The sequence below is a fragment of the Mustela erminea genome, chromosome 3 (genome assembly GCF_009829155.1).
Source record: "Mustela erminea isolate mMusErm1 chromosome 3, mMusErm1.Pri, whole genome shotgun sequence".
Taxonomy (NCBI): domain Eukaryota; kingdom Metazoa; phylum Chordata; class Mammalia; order Carnivora; family Mustelidae; genus Mustela; species Mustela erminea.
This window is the reverse complement of record NC_045616.1, coordinates 61,624,051-61,651,207: the sequence shown is the minus strand read 5'-3', so window position 1 is coordinate 61,651,207 and position 27,157 is coordinate 61,624,051. Positions and strand designations below refer to the sequence as shown.

At 36.3% G+C, this 27,157-nt stretch overlaps 1 protein-coding gene and 1 pseudogene across 1 annotated transcript in view; one reads left to right on the top strand and one right to left on the bottom strand.

The window, feature by feature from the left end:
- The window catches only part of TBCA (tubulin folding cofactor A), an 81,386-nt gene that overhangs the window by 46,939 nt on the left and 7,290 nt on the right, over nt 1-27,157 (bottom strand). The window lies entirely within an intron of this gene.
- Nucleotides 15,735-26,889, top strand: LOC116585693 (annotated as a pseudogene).

Genomic DNA, 27,157 nt, shown 5'->3' with positions numbered 1-27,157 from the left:
AGTTAACAGTTTCATGATTCAAAGAGTTAAAACAAATCTTTACATCAAAATGAATGATGCTGGAAGTAACTCTTCAAGCTTCTAGAAAATTTAGTCAGAACTAGAAATAAAATCCAGGTTGCCCAATTTTCAGTTCAGAGTTCTAGCTTCTTGAAAGAACAAAATGGCACTGATATACAATCACATGCATGCAAACTTATACAGTTATGTACCATGCTTTAATAGAGCAGTACTGTCTTCTTTTTAAAGAGTTATGGGACATGAGCATCTAGCAATACTATAAAAAGCATACAGAGTAAAGATACTATATTGCTTTCTCAAGTAAATGTGGTATTATCAGTCTAAATCCATTTTATAGAATGAAATCATCCCTTTTACTTGACATTTACAGGAACATTTTAGAAATCCCAAAACGCTAGCTCTCCTTCCCCAGATTAGGAAACATAAAATAAGAAAAGAACATGAAAAAGATATTCAAGTTTTTCAAAAAGAGTATCTTGGAATCAGTAAAGCCCAATACAAACTAGCAAGTTTAACTTACCCAATACAAAGTACCTAAATGTCAGTATGTAACTTCGTTATAATGAAATAGTGAAAGAAACAAGGGATATTTGGCCTTGTGAAACTTAAAATATAGGTCAAGTAAAAAATACACAAAAATGAAAACAATTTTTAAAAACTTAAGTAGTAGAAAAAATAGTACTATATTCATGCTGATGATATGAGCAAAGTTAAAATGGAGTTGGGTATAGTCATGTAATGCTTCTTGTTTTGAGATTTTAGAGAAAAATATGAAAAAGCATCAAACTATTGAGCAAGGAACTTTCAGGTTTATAATTTAGTTTTAAGAAGTCATACCCTAACAACCCTCTTTAGTAAGGTAACTTTTTTGTAAACATTCTTTTTCCACCAAAATCATGCTTCTAGTATAAATACTGAAAAAAAAAGAAGAATCAGGAAATAATGTGTATTTTATTAGAATAATGAATTTCAAAACTATAATCTATTATCTACTTTTTGAAATGTGAGCAGCATGCACCTTCACCTAAATGAAACGGTATTATGGAAAACAATAAAAAAGGGCCCCAGAAAAGCCAAAATAAAGGTCAAATTTTACAGTAAAGTTTATACTTAAGATTTATAGGAGATATCTCCCATGTCCCCATTAAAAGCAGTTATTCTTTAAGTATAATTTTATAAATATAATTTCTCATAAATTTGTAATACTATGAGCTTGGTTTATTGTGTTATAAGCTAATAGCTAGGGAGGGGAAAACTAGTGCTACAGATAGGCATTCTGAATCAATGATGAAAATCTGACTAGCGTATGGGTACCTGGGTGGCTCAGTGGGCTAAAGCCTCTGCTTTCAGCTCAGGTCATGATCTCAGGGTCCCGGGATTGAGCTCCGCATCCGGCTCCCTGCTCAGCAGGAAGCCTGCTTCCCCCTCTCTCTTTGCCTGCCTCTCTGCCTACTTGTGATCTCTCTGTCAAATAAATATACAAAAAATCTTTTTTTTAATTTTTTTAAAATTTATTTATTTTACAGAGATCACAAGTAGGCAGAGAGGCAGGCAGAGAGAGAGAGAGAGGAGGAAGCAGGCTCCCTGCTTGAGCAGAGAGCCCGATGCGGGGCTCGATCCCAGGACCCTGAGATCATGACCTGAGCCGAAGACAGAGGCTTTAACCCACTGAGCTACCCAGGCGCCCCAATATACAAAAATCTTTAAGGAAAAAAAAAAAAAAGAAAGAAAATCTGACTAGGGTAGAGAAAGGAGAACCTTATAAATTAAGGCAATTAGGCACTCATGTAATATATAAAGCCTCAATAACTTGATAATTCCTAAGGGGGGGGTTACTTATTTATATTACAGAACAGTCATAAATCTGAGTATTTTTGTAAAAAGGTTAAATGATGTTGATACGCTCTGCTTGAAAACAAAACTTTAAAGGAAAGTCAAACGAGAAGAAACTGACTTGTGGAGCCAATGACTACATTTAGTTGTGTTCCACTTAGAGAGGTCAGGAGGTAGTTTACTGAAGGGCCTCCCTAAAAAGCCTTTACTTCTTTGGCCAATTAATCACAGCCTAGATTCTCATTGTTAGGCTCAAACTTATCTTGTCACGTCCACCCAGAACCTCAGAATGTGATCTTACTTGTTTCCAAGTAAGGGAAGTTTTCTTTGTAGAGATAACTCATTTAAGATGAGGTCATACTGGATTGGGGTGGACCCTAAATCCAACTGCTGGTGTCTTTTATAGAAGAGATACACAAGGAAGAAGGGAGAGGCAGAGACTGGAGTTAAGCGGCCTTAAGCCAAGGAATGCCAAAGATAGTTGGCAATCACCAAAGGCAAGAAGGGATTCTAACCTAGAGCCTCTGAAAGGAGCATGGCCTTACTGACACCACGATTTCAGACTTTAAGCATCCAGAAATCTGAGAGAATAAATTTTAGTTGTATTAAGTCACCTAGTTTGTGGTAATTTTGTTATGGCAGCCTAGGAAAATAATACAGATGTTAATGCAAGCTAACTGGCTCCTTTTACAGAAATATTTGTGGAACACCAATGTTTTAAAGGACTTGAATTCAAATGGTAAGCTGTTACTAAAAGGGTGTAAGAACAGAAAGCTTCCAGTTTCAAATCTTAGAATCTTTCCACTATACTATATCCCTCCTTCTTTCACTCATCCATCCATCCATCCAGCCAGCCAGCACTTCCACTGCTTCGCACATACTTACAATGTGGACAATGAACAAAGTAACTACTATCCTTTCCCTCATGGTGTTCTCAGTCTAGTCACACTCAACAGATTGTAAAATCCTTCCACGGCAATGTACACAGCCCTACACCAAGTATTTTTTAATAACTATATAGTGTTTCATTGATAGCATGCAAGATACCTTAAGTAACACCCTATCAATGAATACTTATAGTCTCCAATTCTTCAATATTATTATACAGTGAGATGAACATCATTGTATGTACATCTATACTATTCTCTGCTTAACTTCTCTAGATGAAAATCTTAGCACAGTATTTCTAGATCAAAGGGTTTGTACATTTTACTTCATGCTATACACTGTTCAAATTGACCTCCAAAGAGATGGTACCAAAGGATCTTTCCACAAAGAGTGAGAGCCCATTTCTCTCACGAACTGGTACTGGTGTTTTCATTTATGCCAATATTACAGGTGACCAATAAGATTACTGCTGTGCTTACTTGCATTTCTGTGATTATTAGTGAGATACAATCATTACAGGTACAGAGTCTAGAGCCAGGCTGTCTGAATTTAAATGCCAGTTCCACTAGTTCAAAGTTACTTAAACATTTGGTGTCTATTTCCTCAACTGTAAAGCGCAGACAATAATAGTATCTGCCAATAACAGTAGCTGGGAGAACTAAATGGATTAAAATTTGTAAACTGCTTACAAATATAAGCATGTCATCCAATCCTACTTCTTTCTCTATGTGCAAATTTCCTATTTATATTCACACCTATTTTTATACTGGTGTGTTCCCCTCTTTCTTATTAATTTATAGCTCTTTGTATAGTCTAGATTTCCATCCTTTATCTGTCATGTAGCTGGTAAATACTTTCCCTAATGTGTCATTTATCTTTCTACCTTGTTTTTCTTCCTCTTGCCTTGTTTTTTGCTCTATTTCCCTAGAAAAATTTTATTTTATAATGTTTATATACTCAAGTTTCTCAATCTTATCTTTCTGGCTTCTAGGTTCTAATGTGGATACGAAGCAGTTTCCACAAAATTAGATTTTAATTTAATGGTTAAGTGAAAGTTAACAATTTTGGTTTTGTTTTTTTAGAAGTCTTGAGAAGCCATTTCCAGGTAGAGTCTCATTAATTTAATATTCAAGTTAGGCACTATTAACAAATGGAGAAACATTACCATCTTTTCTCCTTAAGGTATTTTTAAAGAAAAAAATGAAAATGTCTTCTCAGTTAGTGACTTGGGTCACTACTAAAAACATTTTCTAGAGCTACAGCTTCGTGGACAGAATGATTACAAGTTTCTTGTTTCAAAATTTCTCTCAATCTTAAAATTTTTCTCTTAAACAAATGGACATCTATGTTCTATGAAATTGCACATCTAGGTTTTACATGCTATGAGGCGATTTTGGTTTGCTGATATCCTGGATACATACAAAGAATTACAACATGAAAAGAAGTTCTTAACTGGGGTACTCAATGTTTACTCAGATTGGCAAATGCCAAATTAGAAGCAAAGCATTTTTAATGCATTTCATCTGCTCCATTTCCCCCTCAATGGAATTTTACAAAGGAAATTTCACTATGTTTATCTACCTAGGCATGTCTCATCACTTTTTCAGTTCTCTGTTCTAATTACAATCTAAAATCTGCATCCTTTGTGGATTTCCTTGCATGTCTTCTTCCAGGTAATTTAATATGATTTAAATAAAAACATATTTAACGTAACACCTATGGCACCATGCAGAGCTCTACCCCCATTCTGTATGATGCTATCATATCATTACCTTTAGTATTATTGAACTGCTAGTTTGTAGTCCATATTTACAACTAATTTGAATTTAAATTTACTAAAATAAAATATTCTTCATCATTTTAGTGAAAATTAGATTAGCTTCCCTCCACTGAGTATTAATTTTATAATTCTACTCTATTTAAAAGTAAACACGGGGCACCTGGGTGGCTCAGTGGGTTAAGCCTCTGCCTTCAGCTCAGGTCATGATCTCAGGGTCCTGGGATCGAGCCCTGCATCGGGCTCTTTGCTCGGTGAAGAGCCTGCTCCCCCTCTCTCTCTGCCTGCCTCTCTGCCTACTTGTGATCTCTCTCTCTCTCTCTCTCTCTCTCTGTAAATAAATAAATAAATAAATAAATCTTTAAAAAAAGAAAAAAAGTAAACACAATGCTATTTGTGAAACATATGGTCTTATTCTAAATGACTAATGGATTTGTTTGGGTTTTTTGTTTAAGTTTTGAACCAAATCCTATGCCCAGCTGATACTATGTAATAATCCAAGGACAGAAGAATGGTGCATTGATAAATGGAGGTTCCTCCTTACCACATATGCAAGATTATGGAAGATATAAAACATTTGGCCCTTCCCATCCCTTTTTTTGACTTTGTATTTTGCTGTATGTTTCCTTCATTTTTAAGCAATAAAGAGTAAATTGTCAAAAGAAAAAAAGTAAACACACTAAGAGCATTCAAGTTTATTTTGCTTAATTTGTCCTTCACATACCCATATGTTTATTGTTCACTCTTCAATTATAATGTACATATCTTACATGCATTCTAAATGGTGTCATTAGCTGGTGGTGAACACACAAAGACCAGTTTTATATACTTTACTCATAGGTTTGCATTAAAAAAAAAAAAGGATTATCTCCACTAAAAGAAATTTTCAAGATAGAAATTCACTCATTTTAAATAAACTTTGTGCAACCACTACTACATAGCACTTAATTAGACACAGTCTCTGAGAGGCCCATAGTCCCTCAGAGTCCATGATTTTCAGTTCTGACCTAGCTGGGGGGAAAAAAAAACAAAACTGAAACACTAGGAAACTAGTGTTCTCTACCTTCACCATGTAGCTTTCAAACTGTCCCCAGAATTCCCTTGCTTCGCTCAAACACTCAAAAAGAAATAGTATCTATAGAATTTCAAATTTCTCAAGAGGATGTTAAAGACCATCAGGGTATATTTTCATTATATACTTCATGCTTTTTTTTTTAATATTTTATTTATTTATTTGACAGAGAGAAATCACAAGTAGATGGAGAGGCAGGCAGAGAGAGAGAGGGAAGCAGGCTCCCTGCTGAGCAGACAGCCCAATGCGGGGCTCGATCCCAGGACCCCGAGATCATGACCTGAGCAGAAGGCAGCGGCTTAACCCACTGAGCCACCCAGGCGCCCCTATACTTCATGCTTTTTACACTCTAGTCATAACTGTCCATCCTGTGCCCAAATATGTCCTATTCATTTTCTAAATGAGCTTTGGAGATTTTTATCTTATTTCTTTTGCTAAGAAGAAATAATTCCTCATCTCTTTTCCTCACCTACTTATCTCTATTACTCACTCAAAATATGCTTCAAATGTCATCTCCTCCAGGAAGCTTTCCTCAACTCACTCAGCACAATTTCAATTCTCTTAAAGTGATTTCTTCTCCAAGTAACTTTGACCTAAATATCTATATTTTGATGATATCCATCTATGTAAGGCTTTACAGTTGAGCTGGTTGCATAAATAGTATCTCAATTAATAGTCATTCTGTCTAATCACATTAAAAATCATACAGAGGATGGATATTCAAGATATAACACTTAGTAACTGAACAATGGAATTTATTTGTACCTACTTGAACTAGGGGCATATGTACATATGATTTCTGAACTTAGAAACGACTTTTGGAAACATGAGAACAACTTCTCAAAAAGCTTTCTGAAGGAAGACAGATCTTATAGTTGAATCATTTTCCCATTTAAACCAATAGTTACCTCCTGAAGTTTTTGACACAAAAATGAAAAGGCCCATATTGCTAAGGAATCTACTAGAAGAAGTGTGTCTTCTACGTGAGGATAATCATATTTGCAGGTGATCCTTACACTGAAAGTATGACCCATGCCTTTGTTAAAACCAACAAAAACAGCAGGTAGTCCACTCCTTGCTGAAATATGAAAGGCTAGCCTATATCCAGTGATCAAATGACTGTTTTTGGCTATTTCTGGCAAACAGTGCATTATTTGTTAGCAATAAGATTATTTATGTGACGAGAATTTTAAAGAAAGTACAATATCCCATAAATCAAATTATGTAAGAAGCCACTTATCAATGTTCCTATTCAGGTGAAATAAAAGTTAAGCCAATGTAATCAGGCGACCTGGATGCTAGTTCTAATTCTTGACTTTGTAATGTGATCCTGAGAAGGTGCATAATTTCTCTAGGTCTCAGGTTCAATATCTGTATAATGAGGAGGTTGGGACTAGATGATTTCTACGCTGTGTTACAGCTCAAAAAAATGAAGAAACACATCCTAAATTCATTTTATTAATAGAAGAAATTAAACTATCAGCATAAACTGACAATTTTTTTCTATTTATTTACAAAGCTGATAAATAATATTCTGAAACTGGCCCTAAAATGCTTAGTTGGGTTTTTCAGGTCAATAAATCTAGCACTTTAAGTTTAACTATCAATTTCCCTTCATTTTACAGAGATATCTTTCATCTTTAGTCTCAAAAGTTGCTGTAAAATTTCTTGTTTCTTTGCAATTCATGACATAATTCATCCCAGTCTGGTGTTTCATCAATTTAACAGTTCTAATTGCCTTATTATCTGCTCTGGTGCAGTAGTAAAGCCTCTCAACATTTCATTTACCTTACCAACAAGAAAACCCCATATATCTCAGCCTTAAGGATATTACCTCTACCTCTTGGATGAGCAGAGGCATGAAGAACTTAAGCTCTCTGGAAAGCCAATATAATCTATCACTATTTAACTGTTTGTCAATGTTTATGCCTGTCTCAACTCACATTTAATGGGGCTTTTTATTGTTATTTTCCACTATAAAATTTTGAAGACACCTAAATGTCACTAATTCCCTTCCAAGTTTAGCATGTGTATTGCAATGCTACTTGGAGACACAACAATATGATGCAAAGCACAGGCTTCGAAGTTAGGCAGACTAAACATGCATTAAGTTCAAATCTTAGTTTTGACCTTTGCTATTTATATGGTCTTAAGTGAGTGACCTACCTCTTTGTGCCTCAGTTTCCTCATTAAAGCAGAAAGACCAAGTGCTCTAAAATAAGGTAGTGAATATAAAGTAAGACCACTTCGTGGTCCAATGCTGCATCATGCAGGTATCGAGTAACTGTCAGTCATGTCTTCCCATACCAAGGGCTCCCACTTGGTTGTGATTCTGCTTGTTTGACTGGCTAGTTTGAAAACAGGTTCTAGTCACCACCTACTTCTACACAGAAATGTTCTCAAATGGCTAGTTGTAACCCATTAGTCAGAGTTGTAATCCATGACTCCCCAAATCAATTCAGTAGGTTGTGATAATCACTGTTTCAATGAAAGAAAGGAATGGAAATAACAGAGTGCTTCGTAAGTGGTAAAAATGGGACTATTTTGTTAAACTTTTATTTCAGGCGTGTGTGTGTGAGGGTTATGTATACTGTCACGATGTAAAATAAAACACATTTCTAAATCTGGGTTAGATCAGAGAAGTTTGAAATATACTCTGCAGAGAAGGCCAGTCATTTTCAGTTGGATCACTTCACCTCCTTGCCCATCTTGCCCAGGGAAATGTACTACTGAGACCAGTATTTCAGTATATTGAAGCTAAAAGGTCGACCAGCAATGTTCCTTTGCAGAATTATATATGTATGTGCTTGAAGTTACCTGAAATGTTAATAAGACCAAAAAGAGGAAATGATACTTTAATTCTTCCCTTAGAAATATCTTTAACTACTAATAGCACCCATCTCTTATTTTTCTACTTTTGAAACATATCAGCAACTAAAATGTTCCCTAGAACCTAAAAATAATAATAATAATAAAGAAATTTATAATTAGAAACCCAGTTATCCAAATGAGTACGCCAAATTTACAATCTAAAACATATTCCATAACCACAACTGTTTCAGGAAAATACACTAATCATTTAGGGAGAATATTTGTCTCTTAAGTAGAGACAAATTAAAGAGGAGCTGGGGGAGAACCAATAAGGAAAGCTTTCCCCAGAAAGTGATATCAAGTTAGGATTTGATGATTAAGAATTAGCAGAGCAAAGAAGAAGGAAAGGTTATGGTGACAGGAGCAGGGAGATAGCATTCTAGGTACTAAAAAAGAACACAAAAGATTCTAAAGTGAGACAATATGGTAAGTTGGTTTGAGAATTAAGTAAAGATATTCATGAATGTGGGGAAGAGTAGTAAGAGAAAGAGCTAATCAAGAGAGCAGGGCGAGCAGCGTAACATCTTATAAGATCATACTAAAGAATTTGGATTATTCCTAAATGTATTAGACAGTCATACCTGGAGAGTGACATAATCATATTTTAGTTTAAAAAGACCACGGTGACTGTAATATGGAGAATAGTAAGGGGAATGACTAGGGCCAGGCAAACAAGGGAAGCCTATGATAGTAATCCAAGAGAAAGACGGTGGTGGCCTACTCAAGGGTGGTTATGGGGGGAATGGAAATGCAGATAAAGTTGAAAATTACAAACTGTGGTGCATGACGGATGTGGAAAGACAAAGGAGAGGGAGAAGCCAAAGGTAAAACTGGGCAGACAGTGGTGTGGCTGATAGTACCACTGCCTGACATAAGGAACACAAGAGAAAGAGTGTGGGAGAGGGAAAATATTAAACGACAGTAGTACCCCCTTATCCATGGGGGATAAGCTGCAAGACCCTTACCAGATGCCTGAAGCTGTGGGTACTACAGAGCCCTATGTATACTACGTTTTTTTCCTAAACATACATACCTATGATAAAATTTAATTTATAAATTAGGCACAACAAGAGAATAACAAAAATAAAACAAAACAATATACTATAATAAAAGTTATGTGAATATGGTCTCTCTCTCAAAATATCTAATTGGACTGTACTCTTGTACAGTATTGGATTCACTTCTTGTGATGTTGTGAGATGATAAAATGCTTACAGGAGGAGATGAAGTCAGGTAAATAATGTAGTCATTGCGACATAGCATTAGGCTACTACTGACCTTCTGATGATATGTTAGAAGTAGGATCTGGTTCCAAACCACAGCTGACTATGGGAAACTAAGACTGAAAATCGAGAAACCATGGACTGGCAGAGGCTGGGGGCAGAACCACTGCAGTACCTTTTAGTAGTACTTCATGTGGGAGTCATAAACAACTGAGGTCATAGGAATGGATGAAGCTGCTCACTGCAGTGTTCACAAAGTGAGAGGGGAAAGAGACTCAGGTAGACCCCTGAAAACATTTAAGAGAGGGTAAGCTACATCACTGAAAGAACTACATTTTTTTTTAATTGAGGTGTAACTGACACATATTAGTTTCAGGTGTACAACATCAAGATTCTATATTTTTATATACTGCAAAATGATCACCACAATAAGTCTAGTTATCCATCACTATACATAAGTTACAATTTTTTTTTGTGATGGGACTTTTTTTTTTTTTAAAGATTTTTACTTATCTGACAGAAAGAGAGATCACAGTAGGCAGAGAAGCAGACAGAGTGGGGGGGAAGCAGGCTCCCCGCTGAGCAGAGAGCCCAATGTGGGGCTAGAGCCCAATGTGGGGCTCGATCCCAGGACCCTGAGACCATGACCTGGGCCCAAGGCAGAGCCCCAACCCACTGAGCCACTCAGGCACCCCTTGTGATGGGACTTTTATAGCTGTTTTATTCACCACTATATCCCTATCACTCAGACAATATCTGTCATATATTAGTGGCTCGATCTGTTGCATAAATAACAAAGAAGAAAGCAAAAGTAGGACTGAGGAGGGGTATTATATACAATGGGTAACCTTTGTTTCACTTCTCTTAGTAAGGAAAGATTACAACAGGTTAAGAACTAACTGACTGGGAAGGGAATGCCTGGGTGGCTCAGTCAGTGAGGTGTCTGCCTTTCAGCTCAGGTCTTGAGCCACAGGTCAGCCCACGTGGCTCTGCCCACACTGGGCTCCTTGCTCAGCAGGGAGCCTGCTTCTTCCTCTGTCTGCTTGAGCTCTCTCTCTCTCTGATAAATAAATAAATAAATATCTTAGGCAAAAAAAAGAACTGACTGGGAGTTGGGAACGTGGAACCTGTGAATATAGACATGGCTTTTGACAAGTCTGGATCCTAGGGAGGGAAATGAGATAAAGGTTTATACTGTTGATATTTTTAAGATGTTAGTGACTTTAAGGGCACTTGGGTGGCTCAGTCGTTAAGCTTCCACCTATTGATTCCTACACAGGTCATGATTTCTTTTTTTTTTTAAAGATTTTATTTATTTATCAGAGGGAGAGAGAGTGAGCACAGGCAGACAGAGTGGCAGGCAGAGGCAGAGGGAGAAGCAGGCTCCCTGCTGAGCAAGGAGCCCGATGTGGGACTCGATCCCAGGACGCTGGGATCATGACCTGAGCCGAAGACAGCTGCTTAACCAACTGAGCCACCCAGGCGTCCCACAGGTCAAGATTTCAAGGGTTGGTGAGATCAAGCCCTGTCACTCCCTTGAGCTCAGCAGGGAATCTGCCTGAAGAGCCTCTCCCTCTGCCCTTCTCCCTACTTACATCTCTTTTGCCCGCACTCTCCCTCGCCCCCCCCATACATAAATAAATGTTTAAGATGTTGCTGACTTCAGCATGCTTGAATACTGGTAAAGAGATCAAAGGCCAGAAAAGAGAAGAAACAAACGCACAGGGCAAGGAGGTGGGATGCAAAGCACAGGTAGAATATTGGCTTTAGACAAGAGTTCAGATCTTTGATTTTAAGAGGAAAGAATAAGGGAAGTAAGAGTGCAAACTGCAGTTAAGTCTATAGGTTTGATGGTATGTGGGACACACACGAAGAGCATGTGATTCCCCCATTAGCCAGGGAAGACTTCAGGAAAGAAGTAAGGATCAAGAAGAGACATAGAAAGGAACGACTGGTCAGTATTATTCAGAGCAGTATACTAGGGAATGTTCTAGTCAAAGATAGCTGCACATTTAAATAAGGTCTGAGGAGAGACTTTATATTCAAAAATGGATATGTTTACCAAGCCCCAAAACAGAGTAGGGAAATTGGCTTGGGCCTAGATGTGGCCCTTGGCTCAATTTCATCTACCATTCAGGTTGCTGCTGATATAGTTCAGGAAGCAAATACTTTCTACCTTGAGAGGTCACTCTAGTTATATCAATCAAAGGACTCTAAACAATTAAGTATTCAAATATTCGAAAAACTGTGAGTACGGATTCATCCACCAGTCACTTAGCTATGAAAGGCTTCTTAATGGTGCCTTGGCACCATCCTGGATTCTGGAAACTGCAAAGAGAATAAAGCAGTTTTGGTACTCTTAAGGAGCTTAGTCCTTTAACGTTACCTGAGGCCCATCACCCAAAGCAAGTAAAAGCAAGGAAGATTACTATCCCTTACTTATGTTCTATCCCTTACCTCCCTTTCTATTATGTTATGTATCTACCTGCAACATGTCTCTCACTCATTCCTCCCCTTCTTCTCCCTACCTTAATGTCCATAAAAGAAAGTGCAGAAAATTCTTAATACTTATTCTTACTGAACAATTTTTCATATTTTTAATATCTCTAATTAAAAATTAGGTAAGTTCAGTATTTTACATTCTGAAGAAAAGAAAAACCCAAGTTATTTTTGTAAAAGGCCCTCAATAATTTTTCTTTATATGTCAATGGTCTCCAAGAGAATACAGAAGATGTTTGGGGACTTAACATTAGAGGACTTAACTCAGTAACTACCCCAAAATGTTCATATAATATAATTTTAGTTTTGCTGAAATACAATTCTGAAAGTTTTTGCTGTGAAGATGGTATTCAGGATAAGTCACCATATTGGTGACTGAGTCTGACAACTGTCCAACATCCAATCTCAATGTCACTATTTGGTTCCTTCTTTTGTCCTCGTGTGTGAAAGAATGCCAGAAAATGGGGTGCCTGGTAGGCTCAGTTGGTTAAGTGTGTGTCTTCAGTTCAGGTCATGATCCCAGGGTCCTGGGATCGAGCCCCATACAGGGCTCCCTGCTCAGCAGGAAGCCTGCTTCTCCCTCTGCGGCTCACCCTGCTTGTGCACTCTCTCTCTTTTTGTCAAATAAATAAAAATTCTTTAAAAAGAACTGATAGTAAATATTACTTGCTTTTACAAATTTACTGGTAATAGCTGCTCCAACGGTAGTAAAACTGCATATGAAGAATTAACAGTTTTTGTCCATTTCATTCTCAAACAGGGAATTTCAGCCTTTAGAACCATCTCAAACTTGCCATTCTAGACCTGTTCAGTTTCTATTATTTCTAATATATGAAAACAACACTCCAGCTGAGTGGGACATTAAACTGGTGAATTTGATACTAATATGGAAAAATGAATTTATCTTAATTAATTTATTTTTTAGAGAGAGGATTGGGGACAGAGTGAGAGGGAAAGAGAGAATCTTAAGCAGATTCTATGCTCAGCACAGAACCTGACTCGGGGCTCCAACTCACAACCCTGAGATCCTGACCTGAGCTGACATCAACAGTCAGATACTTAACCGACTGAGCCATTCAGGTGTCCTTATTTCAACTTCATATAAAATATCTATTCCAGGATAAGGGAGATTGACTGGTATAACTTGATCTTAATCAAAAGACGAATGCCAGCAAAAAAAGCTACCATGCCTCAATATTACCTTCAATAATAAACTCAATTCTTAGACCTAAACCTGCTCTTCAGGTATTAACTTGGTAGTCATGATAACTTCACAAATTATATAAGACATCCTCAGTTAAATATTTTATTCCATTCCCCTCCCCCTGGTTTTGAAAAGGCATGAGATATAATAGAAATGCACTTTGCATATAGGTCTCATTCATTTCTGTAGTCATAAAAATGTACCACCTGGACAAATTAGGCACTCTGCTTCTGTTTTTACTTTAATTATCAAAGCCCCTGTTCCAGTCAATATATTCAACATTTACTTACATCACGCAATCAGTTTCTTCAAAACAAAACTGTTCTACAACCACATCAAATCTCTATGAGCTTTCCAGCTGAAATTACTATGAAACACAAAACATAAAACATCCAAAAACTGTGTATTAATCTCTAAAGAACTGCTTTAAAAGCAATGCAAGCAAACAAAAATTTAAGTTACTACTGATTTGTAAGAAGCCAACATTAAAGTTTATTCACAACATTTTTAAAAGAAATTACACTTTTCAAATCCTCCCTTCTCATATATACATACCTATTATCTAGAGGCGACATCTTTAATTACACATGTTAATGGAAAACAACCAATTATATATAAATTATTATATATAACATACATATTATAAATTGTATATAAAATTATGAACATTTTATATATTATATATTTATATATAATATACAATATGTATTGTTTATATTTAATTATATAGATATAATATATATAATTTCACTGACATAATATTACTGGAAATTTTCTGAAAAAATCTAGCCTTAATATGTAAATTATAAAAAATTTTTTTAAAACACCAAACCTAAGAATGAACATTTCCCATATTTATTACTGTCAATGAAAAATATATATTATTATTTATTCCTCCCAAATAACTTCTACAAAAAAGTTATAGTAATCAAAATATAATGTAAAGTTATTTCTTTATATTAAGAAATCAAAGACTACATGAAATCTAAACTTTCAGAGCAATTGCCTTTTCTCAAAAGTATTCTGGAAAATGCAGAGTTGTAAGAATCAAATATACCAAGTGGCTTTAACAGTTCACTAATGTATCAAAAGCTTAGAAAACGAATATAAAGTGTTAGTCTTTCTTTAAAAGGCTAATGTCTATTAACAGCTTAAAACATGGCACAGTAGGGGGTTAATATACTGTTGTCTGAATCACTTTCATCAGTTTAAGTACCTATTAGTCCTTATTAGCAATGTGCTAGCAAGGTGGTATTGGTCTTTTAAAGTTTCTTTCTGCTGCTTCTTAGTCTGTTTGGCTAGAAAGAGTCTTTGGCAAGAGTGTCTGAAATATAAAGCTTAGATTTCTATTTTTCTTTAGATTTTAAATTTTCCAACTTTTAGGCGTATATTTGAAAAATGTTTTCTCCTTTTAGGACTTTCTTCTAGATTTAAACTGTTCAGCACATCTGTATACCTAATCTTTATCCATCTTAAGATTTTCAACAATATGAACATATTCTCCAAAATTTCTCCAGTGGGGAGAAATCAAGATGAATATTCTCAGAAACCAAAGCAATTCATGTGCTTTCTTAAGTAAGATCACTCGTGTAGAACTGAATACAAAATGAATGTTCACAAAGTAAAGCTGGTCTGTTTATTAAACAAAACTTAGTTCTAGTATAACCAATAAAGTCTTTGGATATCACAAATTTATTGTTTAAAAACTGAAATTCAAATGTTAAAACTGAAAAGTATCTTATGGTTAAAGTTTATTGAACCTACTTTCAAGGACCAAACTTTGAATAAAATCTAACTCAAAACTATTTTTTAACAGTGCAGAATAGAAAAGTCATTCTAATTAGAGTGTAATGTAGCAATCCAGAAAGTTTTCCAGCTCTGGCTCTTCTGATAATTAGTTAGGTAATCCTGAACAAATCATCTCTCTCTCTTGTCTGTTTCTGGGAGGAGGCCAAAATGGGGCAGAAAAGGGAGGACAACAGGGATAAAGACAGGAGAGAATCTTTAAGGAGTACTTTATCAGCTGTACAACTTAGTGTTTCAAAAGGAAAGATATTCTTTTAGGGCTATATTTAGAAATGAAATGAATTTAAATTGCTTAGCATACCTACATGCCACATCTATTTTTGTCATTTTCAACAATGTAGAAAGTACTTTCCAAAATAAAAAAACAAAACAACTAAACATATCTGGGCATTCCAACTCATACAGTTTTATTCCTCCTTCCATGTTAACAAGATAATGTATTAAGTTATTAGTGGAATTATAAATAGAGACTTTAGAGACTAACTTGCCAATATCTCTCAAAATTTAAAATACAAAGGGAGCCAGGGAAGCATAGCAGATATGCCACCCCAAAATATGCCACTTCGGCATGTGGATGATTTTGAACTGAACTCAAGTGAGAAAAAGCAGCTATAAAGAGCCTTCCCCAATTTACCTAAAGGCAAGACAGAATTTGTGTCTCCCCACCCCTTCAACCTGAGGAGAGTTAACCATCAGAGACAACTCCAGAGAAGGGACAAGAGGAATCTACCTAACAAACTTAACTGATTAGCCCTTAACTTCCATTAGTTAGTTCTCCATAAATATTCACCTTCTTACATTTTGCTGGAAACTCAAAGTCCTTTTCCTTTGTCTTACCACAACTCTACAAATTAATTGTTCTTTTGTTAAGGTGCTAAGGTCAAGTTCTAACCACCACCCCCTTAAGTTACTCATTACTAAATATTCTTCCCCTGTATTTGCATGTTAATAAACTTCTATTTGTTTTCTCTTATTCTGTCTTGCATCAGTTTAAAGGGCCCCAGCCAGAATATTTAGGAAGGCAGAGGAAAAAAAGTTTCTGCTTCCCTACTTCAGCAATTCCTCTTGCAATTATTTATCTGACAGATACACCTGCAATTTATAAAACTACACACACACACAAGAAATTCACTGCACTATCTTTCAAACCAGTAAAACAGCGGAAACAATATAGAGGTCCATCATTTTACATTTTGGGGATTTAAAAAATATGGTATGTCCATACAGAAGAATACACCCATTAAAAAAGGAATCGAGGGACGCCTGGGTGGCTCAGTTGGTTAAGCAGCTGCCTTCGGCTCAGGTCATGATCCCAGCGTCCTGGGATCGAGTCCCACATCGGGCTCCTTGCTCCGCAGGGAGCCTGCTTCTCCCTCTGACTCTGCCTTCCACTCTGTCTGCCTGTGCTCGCTCTCGCTCTCTCTCTGACAAATAAAAAATAAAATCTTTAAAAAAAAAAAAAAAAAGGAATCGAGGCTGCTTTATATGTTCTAATAGGAAAGTGAAAAAAAAGAAAAAAAATGTGCACAACAAAGTCTACAAAGTATACTATTATTTGTTTTTATTTTTAAGGTTTTTAAAATATTTTTATTTACTTATTTGAGACAGAGAAGGAGAGCATGAGCAGAGAGAGGGAGAAGGAGACTCCCTGCTTAGCACAGAGCCCGATGTGGGGCTCAATCCCAGGACCCTGGGAGCAAGACCTGAACCAAAGGCAAATACTGAACCGACTGAGTGATCCAGATGCCCCTTGTTTTTGTTTTTAAATACATAAATGTAAATACTTGTGCATGCACAAAATATCTCTAAAAGGATATACATACATACAAAAAAGAGTAATGAAGTTGGCTCCAAGAGGGCAAATCTGGGTGGCTAGTGCACAGGGGGCAACAGACTCATGTTTCACTGTGTATCTTTTTGTACCTCTGGAGTTTTGTACCATGTCTTTTCTGAAAATTGTTCAAAAAACTGTTCTAAACTGTTTTTAAATATATTAAAGGGAGATGAAGAATAAGACACTTTTCTGTTCTCAAGAAACTTAAAATGTCACAGAGAGTTAAATAATTTGTTCATTTTATAGTATTTATCAAAATTGTCCCAATTTTTGTGCTAGGCCTTTGGAGAATGTATCCCTGCTTATGGAGCTTGTATCCAGGTGGAGAATAATGTACAATATTATGGTAACTAGAGAAAGAAAGTCTAGTCCAAGTAAAGCAATAATTAGACAACAGACTTCTGACAATCTGTATTTTCACATCAATACAGAAATACAGTAGAAATCTGTATTTCTACTCGAAATCAGTAGAAACAGTCTGAGTTCCCCTAAAATAGATTAGCAGTAGCAAAAGGAAGAGTGACAGAAGAGAAGTTACTAGAAGCCGGAGTAGTAAGAGACAAATAAATGGCTGACTATATATATATGAAAGCAAGAGACAGAAAGCAAATTAAAGTAAACATGAAACTAAGTTATCAACAGAGTAATTCAAACATTTTCCAATTAGGGACACAGTTATACTGCAAAGATGTTTATTACAATCAGATTTCTAGAGATTTCAGTAGACATGCTTTTCACAGGAAAAAATGCTATACTTGGTATTAAGTTTTATAAGTTGTCCCACAAAAGCCTAGTTAACTGTACTTCAGTATTCAATGTGCATAAAATACTTTTGACAGAATACTATGTATACCATGCATAACTATGCTTCTAACAAGAAAAAAAAAATCAGAATTTCAACTTGGATGCCAAGAATGCCTCCTAACTCATTATTACATTACATTATTATTACTAATTATCTTTACTAATTTTATTTATATTAATAATATAAACAAATATTATTTATATTAAATAATTTTATTAATTATAATTAATAATTATTACATCATTACATTATTAAAATCCTTGCCACAGAAGCGGTGACTCTCTTACCACCTAGGAGGTAGGATAAGCAACTGGAACAGAAGTAAGGGCAGAGTCTGTGAGAACAAAGGGTTGCTGGGATTTCAAGGCAAGATATCTTGCCAATCTGACATTTCCTCTTCCTCCTCTTCTCTCTTCCATTCCCAGCTAAATAGCAGTGAACTGGACAAAAACAGCTGGGAGGTAAAGGGGAGGGTTGAAGGAAGAGAACTGTTCTTCCCTACTTCTTATATGAAGGGAAAGACCTCAATAGGACACTGAAATAGAGGGAAACAGGGAACAAAGTTGAGCCTAAAGCAACAACAGAATTTACAAAAAGCAAGACCAAAAAACCCCCGCAAAAACAAAAACAGAGAAAAATAAGTAAATAAATGGGGGTGGGGGGGGAGGCAAAGAAGAGAAAGCAGTCTCTAGCGAGTTTAGTAAAGGAAATTTCTCCTTATACACAGCTATACATAAATTAGAAATCAGAGTAAGGATCTCAATTATTACTCAGTTGCAAGTAACATGATTTCAATTTAAAGAACTGAAACAATACAGGAATTTAATGGTTTGTGTAACTAAAATCCAAGGGAGATACACTTCAAGGTTGTCTGATTCAGCAGTTAACAGCACCAAGAAATTTTCCTTTGTACATCATTCTGCCATCTATAATACAAATTTCATCCCAAAGCCAGACTCCCTAAGTGTTAAAGGAAGGCTGTCAGTCACAGAGTACTTTGAGCCAGAATTCTAAGCAAGAGTTCTGAAATGTACCTTGTTTAAATGAGCCTAAATCACCTATCCACCTAGAATCAATTTCTGTCACCAGGAAATGGAATCTGATTGGCTAAAAGATATACAGATGGAGCCGTTTCCTCAAACAACATGGGCTGTATGTACATGGGTAAGGATGATGGATACTGGCATAAAAATACAGGCAGATATCAAGACCAGAAAAAAAAAAAGATACTGAGAAAGTAGCCACAGTGTTCACAACAAAATGTATGAAATGCAGATTCAGAGTCATCACAAAGTATTATCTATAATACTGCCCATTTAAAAGACAGAAAATCATTAATTATTCTTTTTATGAACAAAAGCCAAAGTTGGCTCCTGAGACTTTTATTTAATCTAATACTAGAAATGCCATGACAGTTTAAAAGAGTAATATAAAATTTTTTAAAAGTATCTATTTTGAGACCTAAATAGAATATGTAAAGGAAAATATAAATGAATATAAATGAGTATAAATGAGTATGAAATAAACACCTTGCTTTTGGTTGGGGGGACAACTGGTAAAGATTAAGGGTATGTACATCTGCTAGATTTTTAAACCTATGATAATGACAATTATAAAACTTATGGAATAGGTTAACAATTAAACATTATCAAGAATAAATTAAAATCCCTCTCTAGAAGTGCATGCCAAACTTAAGAACTTAAGGTATCATACATCAGAATGAACAGATATCACTATCTCAAAAAGATACCTGTACTCCCATATTCACTGCAACATTATTTACAATAACCAAGACATGGAAACAACCGAAATGTCCAGTGACAGATGAAGAGATAAAGAAAATGTGCTGTATACAAGTTGGCCCTGAAATACAAAGGTTTGAACTGCATGGGTTCACTCATATGTTCACATAAAACATACTCATATATATATATTTTTATTTTTTTTATTTTTTTTTTTTTAAGATTTTATTTATTTATTTGACAGAGAGAAATCACAAGTAGATGGAGAGGCAGGCAGAGAGAGAGAGAGAAGGAAGCAGGCTCTCTGCTGAGCAGTGAGCCCGATGCGGGACTCGATCCCAGGACTCTGAGATCACGACCTGAGCCGAAGGCAGCGGCTTAACCCACTGAGCCACCCAGGCGCCCCTATATATATATTTTTAAAGATTTTATTTATTTATTTGACAGACAGAGACCACAAGTAGGCAGAGAGGCAGAGAGAGAGGGGGAAGCAGGTTCCCTGCTGAGCAGAGAGCCCGATGCGGGGCTCGATCCCAGGACCCTGAGATCATGACCTGAGCCGAAGGCAGAGGCCTAACCCACTGAGCCACCCAGGCGCCCCCTCATATATTTTTTTTGACTATAGTATAGTACTGTAAATGTACTTTCTCTTATGATTTCTTTTTTTTTTTAAAGATTTTATTTATTTATTTGACAGAAAGAGAGAGACACAAGCAGGCAGAGCAGCAGAGGGAGAGGGAGAAGCCATTGAGCAGGGAGCCTGATGCGGGTGGGGCTCAATCCCAGGACACTGGGATCATGACCTAAGCAGAAGGCAGAGGCTTAACCCACTGAGCCACCCAGGTGCCCCTTCCTTATGACTTTTTTTTTTTTTAAGATTTTATTTATTTATTTGACAGACTGCAAGTAGGCAGAGAGGTAGCAGAGAGAGAGGGGGGAAGCAGGCTCCCCACTGAGCTCTAGAGAGCCCGTTGTGGGGCTTGATCCCAGAATCCTGGGATCATGACCCAAGCTGAAGGCAGAGGCTTTAACCCACTAAGCCACCCAGGCGCCCCTCCTTATGACTTCTTAAGTAACATTTTCTTTTCTCTAACCTGTTATTTTAAGAATACAGTACATAATACATATACAATATATGTGTTAACTGACTGTTTATGTTATCAGTAAGGTTTCTGGTCAATAGTAGGCTATTAGTAAAGTTTTGGAGGAATAAAAATTGTAAGTGGATTTTCAACCCCTGAGGCAAATAATAGATCATATGTTAATTAAAAAGGAAGGAAATCCTGCCACTTGCAATACATAAATAGGCACTGATGGCATCATGCTCCATGAAATAAGCCAGAGAAAGGGAAAATGTTGTATGATTTCACTTTTATGTGGAATCTAAAAAAAACCAAATTCACAGAAACAGAGAACAAACTGATGGTTGCCAGAAATAAGGGTGGGGAGTACAGGTAAAGGTAGCCAAAAAGTAAAAACTCCCATTTATAAATAAGTTCTGGGGATGTAATGTACAGGATGGATGGTGACATACAGTTACCATCAAAGTACTGTATTATATATCAAAAGTTGCTAAAAGAGTAATCTTAAAAATTATGTGAGGTGACTGATATTAACTAAACTTACTGTGGTAGTCATTTTGCTATACACACACACATATATATCAAATAATTATGTTGTGCACCTTGGACTAAAACAATGTTATATGTAAGATATATCTCAATAAAAAAGTGGAAAAAAAAACAAAAGAATTTACACAGTAACATATGAAAGGTCATTTAGAAGGTAATATTGTTGGCCATCTTTAGCCTTGGCTCCTGCTCAACCCAGTATCAAGTGGGTTTTCAGGACTCACCTGCAAGCTTCCCCTCACTCTGCAGGCATTCAATAGTGAATGCAGTGTCCTGGAAATGGACAACTTTCCAAAGGATCTTTCAAAAGAACCTCTCCTTTCTACCAGGTTAAAAAACCCTGGGTTGCCAGAGGCATATACAGTATTCTACACAAAGAAGAAAGGGGTGATTAAGCATGTGGTTGGGGTCTGAAGCTTCATACCTCCTTTACTCTATCTGTGGAGATGCTTGTTGAAAAAAATAATCAAAATAGTTTAATTTTTCTATAAATTGAAAAATAAAAACAGTATTAGAATAAAACTAAGGCCTACCAAGCTTTGGAGAGGATGTGGATCAACAAAAGGAACTCTCATATAATGCAGCTGAGAAGGTAAAATGGTATAACTGCTTTGGAAAACAGTTTGGCATGATTTTACAAAGAAGAACATTCATATACCTGTCACCTAACAATTCCATTTCTGGAAAGATATCCTAGAAAAGCTCTTATATATCATTACCAAAGACATGAACTAGAATGCACCTAGAAACACAGTAATGGGAACAATCCAAATGCCCACTAATAGAAGAATGGATAAATAAACTGTGATAGTATCAGACAATGAAATAATACACAACAGTCAAAACAAATGTATTACATATAAATGTAAAAATATGGACAATCTTAACATAACATAAAATTAAAAAATAACTAAACAACAGAACTCCTTACCAATATACAAATGATAAAATTATATAAAATAAAAAAAACAAGATGAACTCACCAGCCACTGGTGACTAATTTACACATCTAGCCCCTTTCTCCTCCCAGAGGTCAGGGGATGGGACTAGAAGTTCTAACCCTGTAATCAGAGTTGGTTCCCTGGCAACAACCCCAACCTTCATTTAGTTACCTAGGGGCTTTCCAAAAATCATCTTAATACAAAGAAAGATCTTTATTGCTCTCTTCATTTAGGAAATTCCAAGAGTTTTAGGAGCTCTGTGTCTGGAATGGAAAGGGAGACCAAACATACATTTATTTTTATAAATCATACTATCACAAGACCCCAAGGAGCTTTTATTTATATGTATCATATCTATTAATACTTATTATATTAGAAATAAAAATTAACAATTTTTTTAAGTTTTAAAGATTTTTAAAAATGTATTTACTTCACTTAACAAATGTTTTACATTTTTGCAAATTTTTAAAATGTCTGTACTAATAGAAGCATCTAGATTTTCACATCTTCTGCATTCAATCTGTCCCACTATCACATACCATATAGCCTTTGGAAAACCGTACTGTAAAACTGTGAGCAAATAAAAGTGAAAAAGGTAAATAATGTCTCAGCATTACTATGAAAATAACTTTCACCTTGTAGACACACTGAAAGTGTGTCAGGGACTCCACGGGACTCCTAGACCATACTTTGGAAACCACTAGTCTAGTGAATTCAACAGATAATGTATTTTTAGTACTATCTTACTAAAAGCTACAAAGTTCTTTAAGAACACAGACAGGGAAACACAAACTTCAGAAACATCCAGGGAAACTTCTACTGAGGTGATTATCATCTGATGTGAGCCTCAAGCCCAAATCTTTACAAATTAGACACCGTAAGAACTGTACGCTCTCCCTCCTACTTTTTGGTGTGTCTCCTACCTGTCTCCTCTTCTGTCTCACTTGGTTGCTATTCCTCAAACGAGTCACACTTGCTCCCTTTTTCAAGCCTATGTATTTACTGTTTCTTCAGTCTGAAAGACTCTTCCCTCGTATTTATCCCAAGGCTGTTCTTGCCACACCTGGCCATCCTGAAGGTTAAAGGAAAGCTCTATCTCCAGACACCTATAATCCACTCAGGGCCCACAATCCTTGGAAAAGTCTGCCTTACACTGTTATATATGTGCACTAACAGCTACAATTAAGATAGCATATGATAGCACTATTCGTAAAAGTGAAAAATGATGGAAAAGAAACCTAAATATCCATCAAGCCTAAAACGAAAAAGAAAAACCACTAGTGCAAAAGAATGAATTAGAGCTAATATTCCAACATTAAGTCTCAAAAACAGTAACATTATGCACAAAAAACCTAAATGTTCATCAACTTGATAATGAAAAAACCACCAGCACACGGACATAAGACAATGAATTAGAGCTACATGTTTCAACATGAGTCTCAAAAACAGTAACATTAATGTGCATGGAAAGTAATAAAAGATTCCTAGAGTTAAATAGGAATATTTAGTAGGTATGAATATTTATAAATTTATGAATAGTTATACTATTTACAATGTAAAACTTCTTCATTTGTATTTTGATAGGTAACACATGATTTAAAATTATAAGAATTTTCTCCCATTCTTGTCCTCCCTCCAGCTATACAGCTTTCCTCCCAAGAGACAACCCATATGATTAGTTTCCTGGGTATCCTTCCAGATATATTTTGGTATATAATGTTCACAGGACATACTATAATATGGCTTATGTTTCTCCAATATAAATTAAGTTTAAAATATACATGGAAATGATACAGTCAAATTCAGAATAAAAATCAGGTAAAGATGGAGAGGAACTGACTTAGAAAGGGGCATTCGAATGTACCTATAGTGTTTCGTTTCAGGTTTATTTTGTTTTCTCCAGATTTTTTTTTATACATAAAATAATTATTGTTCAGGGTGCCTGTATAAAATTATTTATACAATAAATAATTATTGTTCAGTCGGTCCTGGGTCCCAGGGTCCTGGGATGGAGTCCAGCATTAGGCTCCCTGCTCAGTGGGGAGCCTACTTCTCTTTTTCCCTCTGATGCTCCTCCTGCTTATACTCTCTGTCGAATAAATGAGTGAAATCTTTAAAAAAAGGAAAAAGAAAAAAGAGAAAAGAAAAAAAAAGAAATGAGGTTTTTTAAAAAAAATAATTATTTTTCTGCATAAAAGAAAACAGGTGAAGAGGATCAGATTTGAGAAGGTAATTAGTTTGGTGTTAGATGGAGTGAAATCAGATGGAATGAAAACAGATTAAGTGAAAATTAAAATAAGGGCATTCATTCAATACTTTAAAATGACTCTAAAGTTCAGGATAAAGCTAGAGACCAGGGATTTATATAAAGGGATACTTGGAAATTCTAAGAATAAATATTCAGATACACGTACACTGCATAACTTAACAACACAGATTCCTTAAGGACGGAACCCAAAACTTTGATAGATTCTCTAGAATACTACCTACTGCTTATAATAAGATTTCAATTTACCTATAACCCTCCTATTTTTCTTTGATTTCAAAAAAACCCCTGGAATGGGTGAGCCTATTTTTGTAAGTAACTTAATGGACGGTAACACATATAGACACACACCTACCGCTATTAAAATCAAAGAGAGAGGGGCACCTGGGTGGCTCAGTGGGTTAAGCCTCTGCCTTCAGCTCAGGTCATGATCTCGGGGTTCTGGGATTGAGCCCAGCATCAGGCTCTCTGCTAAGCAGGGAGCCTGGTCCCCTACTCCTCTGTCTGCCTCTCTGCCTACTTATGTTCTCTCTCTGTCAAATAAATAAATAAAAACTTAAAAAAAAAAAAAGATCAAAGAGAGACAGTGTTCTGGTTAGTTCTAGGTACACTACAAAATCTTTCTTGATTGAACTTTAATAATTAAAAATTCTTCTGTAATAGTCTCCAACATAGCTTAAAAATGCTGTAAACAAATCCTTGATACAAATCATTTTCTAGGGTGCCTGGGTGGTTCAGTTGGCTAAGCTGAGCCTTCAGCTCTGGTCATGATTCCAGAGTCCCGAGATCAAGTCCCGGATCAGGATACCTGCTCAGCAGGGAGTCTGCTTCTCGCTCTGACCCTCTCCCCCTCATACACACTCTCTCTCTCTCAAATAAATAAATAAAATCTAAATAAATAAATAAATAATTTTCTGATCTTGATTCTCTAATAAAAGTACTATCCTGACAAATCTTTGAAGGAGGCAATTTGTTGTTGCTCCTAAAGTTTAACTAAAGTATTCATCAACTTTCTCCATCTCTCATGGTTATAAAGCAAACCTTTTCCAGATTCTTGAGCTGTTCCCCCGCATATAACTGACCTCTTCTCTAGTTTCCTCCAGTCCTTAACTCATCTGATAAGTATGTATTAAATGCCTACTTTGTGAAAAACAATGTGTTAGACACCATCCCTCTGGTCCCCAAAAAGGTGACCCAAAAAAAAAAAAAAAAAAAAACCTGTACGGTCTTAAGAAAACCTTTGCATATCGTGACATAATGCAGAATCCTTACAATTTAACATTCTAGGTCTGGAGATCAAAAATTATAATGCTGTATCAGTTATCTAGGTGGAAATACATTTCAGCAGACTTACAGGTTTTCCAAAAACAGAGTACAGATATTTTTCAGGCAATGGATGCCATATTAAAAGCAGGATATTTTGTACTGTTCAGAACCTGAGGGATGCAGTTGAAAAGTAGATGACTTAAAAAAAAAAAAAAAAGTAGATGCCTACTTGTTCTGATAACCTTTATAGACAAACTCTGAGTTAGAGCATATGTATATACATAAGACTCCCTAAGATACTTCTTTAGCACAAGGTAAAGGATCTCAGTGACAACAACAAACAGGGAAGTTGGTAAAAAACCAGAGGGGGGCGCCTGGGTGGCTTAGTGGGTTAAAGCCTCTGTCTTCGGCTCAGGTCATGATCTCAGGGTCCTGGAATCAAGCCCTGCGTAGGGCTCTCTGCTCAGCAGGGACCCTGCTTCCCCCCCCACCCCGCCTGCCTCTCTGCCTACTTGTGATCTCTCTCACTCTCTGTCAAATAAATAAATAAAATATTAAAAAAACAACAACAACAACAACAAAAAACCAGAGATAAAATCTTGGGGTGCCTGGGTGATGCAGTCTAAGCTTAGGCCTCAGGCTCTTGATTAAGCACAGGTTTGTGATCTCAGAGTCCTGAGATTAAGCCCTGCATCAGGCTCTGTGCTCAATGTGGAGTCGGCTTGGGATTCTTATACCCTCTCCCTTAGCCCCTCTCCACTATGCAAGCTCACTCTCTATCGAATAAAACAAATAAACAAACAAAAAACCAACACACAAAAATAAAAACCAAAGATAAAGGAGGGTTTGGAAATAACTATAATCTAGCATTAGAATTTTAAGAATGTCGCTCTTTGGTCTCAGCCACAAAAAAAGAGCTGAGGAAGGAGATTTCATCATTTGGAAAGTATAGCAGTAAGATACCCATGTTGTGCCCCAGCTGTGGCTCTAGGCTTACCACCTTTGGAAGTCAAGCTGTGGCAAATGTGGCTATCTTAGTCAAGTGGAAGAGAAAGTAATACTGGAGCACCAAGGTTAAGTGATGAAATCCCACTGGGACTGGTTGAATACAGTACCTAAAAATTGTACACCAAAGATTCAGGCACAGATCTGTGAAGGAACAACACCTAAACCCAAGATGGCAGCTGCTGCAGCATCCAGTTCATCTTAAAGAGGAGGAGGAAGAGTAAGAAGAAGAAGAGGAGGAAGAAGAGGAAGAGGAGGAGGAGGAGAGGTAATAATGTCTTTTGATAGTTGTGGTGAATCATTTATACATTTTAGAATAACAGCCTCTCAAAAACTCCCCTGACCACTCTTCCCTACAATAAACTTTACAGAAGTGCACTAAGAGTGAAACTGGCTTTGTTACATTGTGTTAGTAATATTGATACAGTATTTTTTAAACTGTTAAAAAGAAAAGGTCTCTGATATAAACAGAT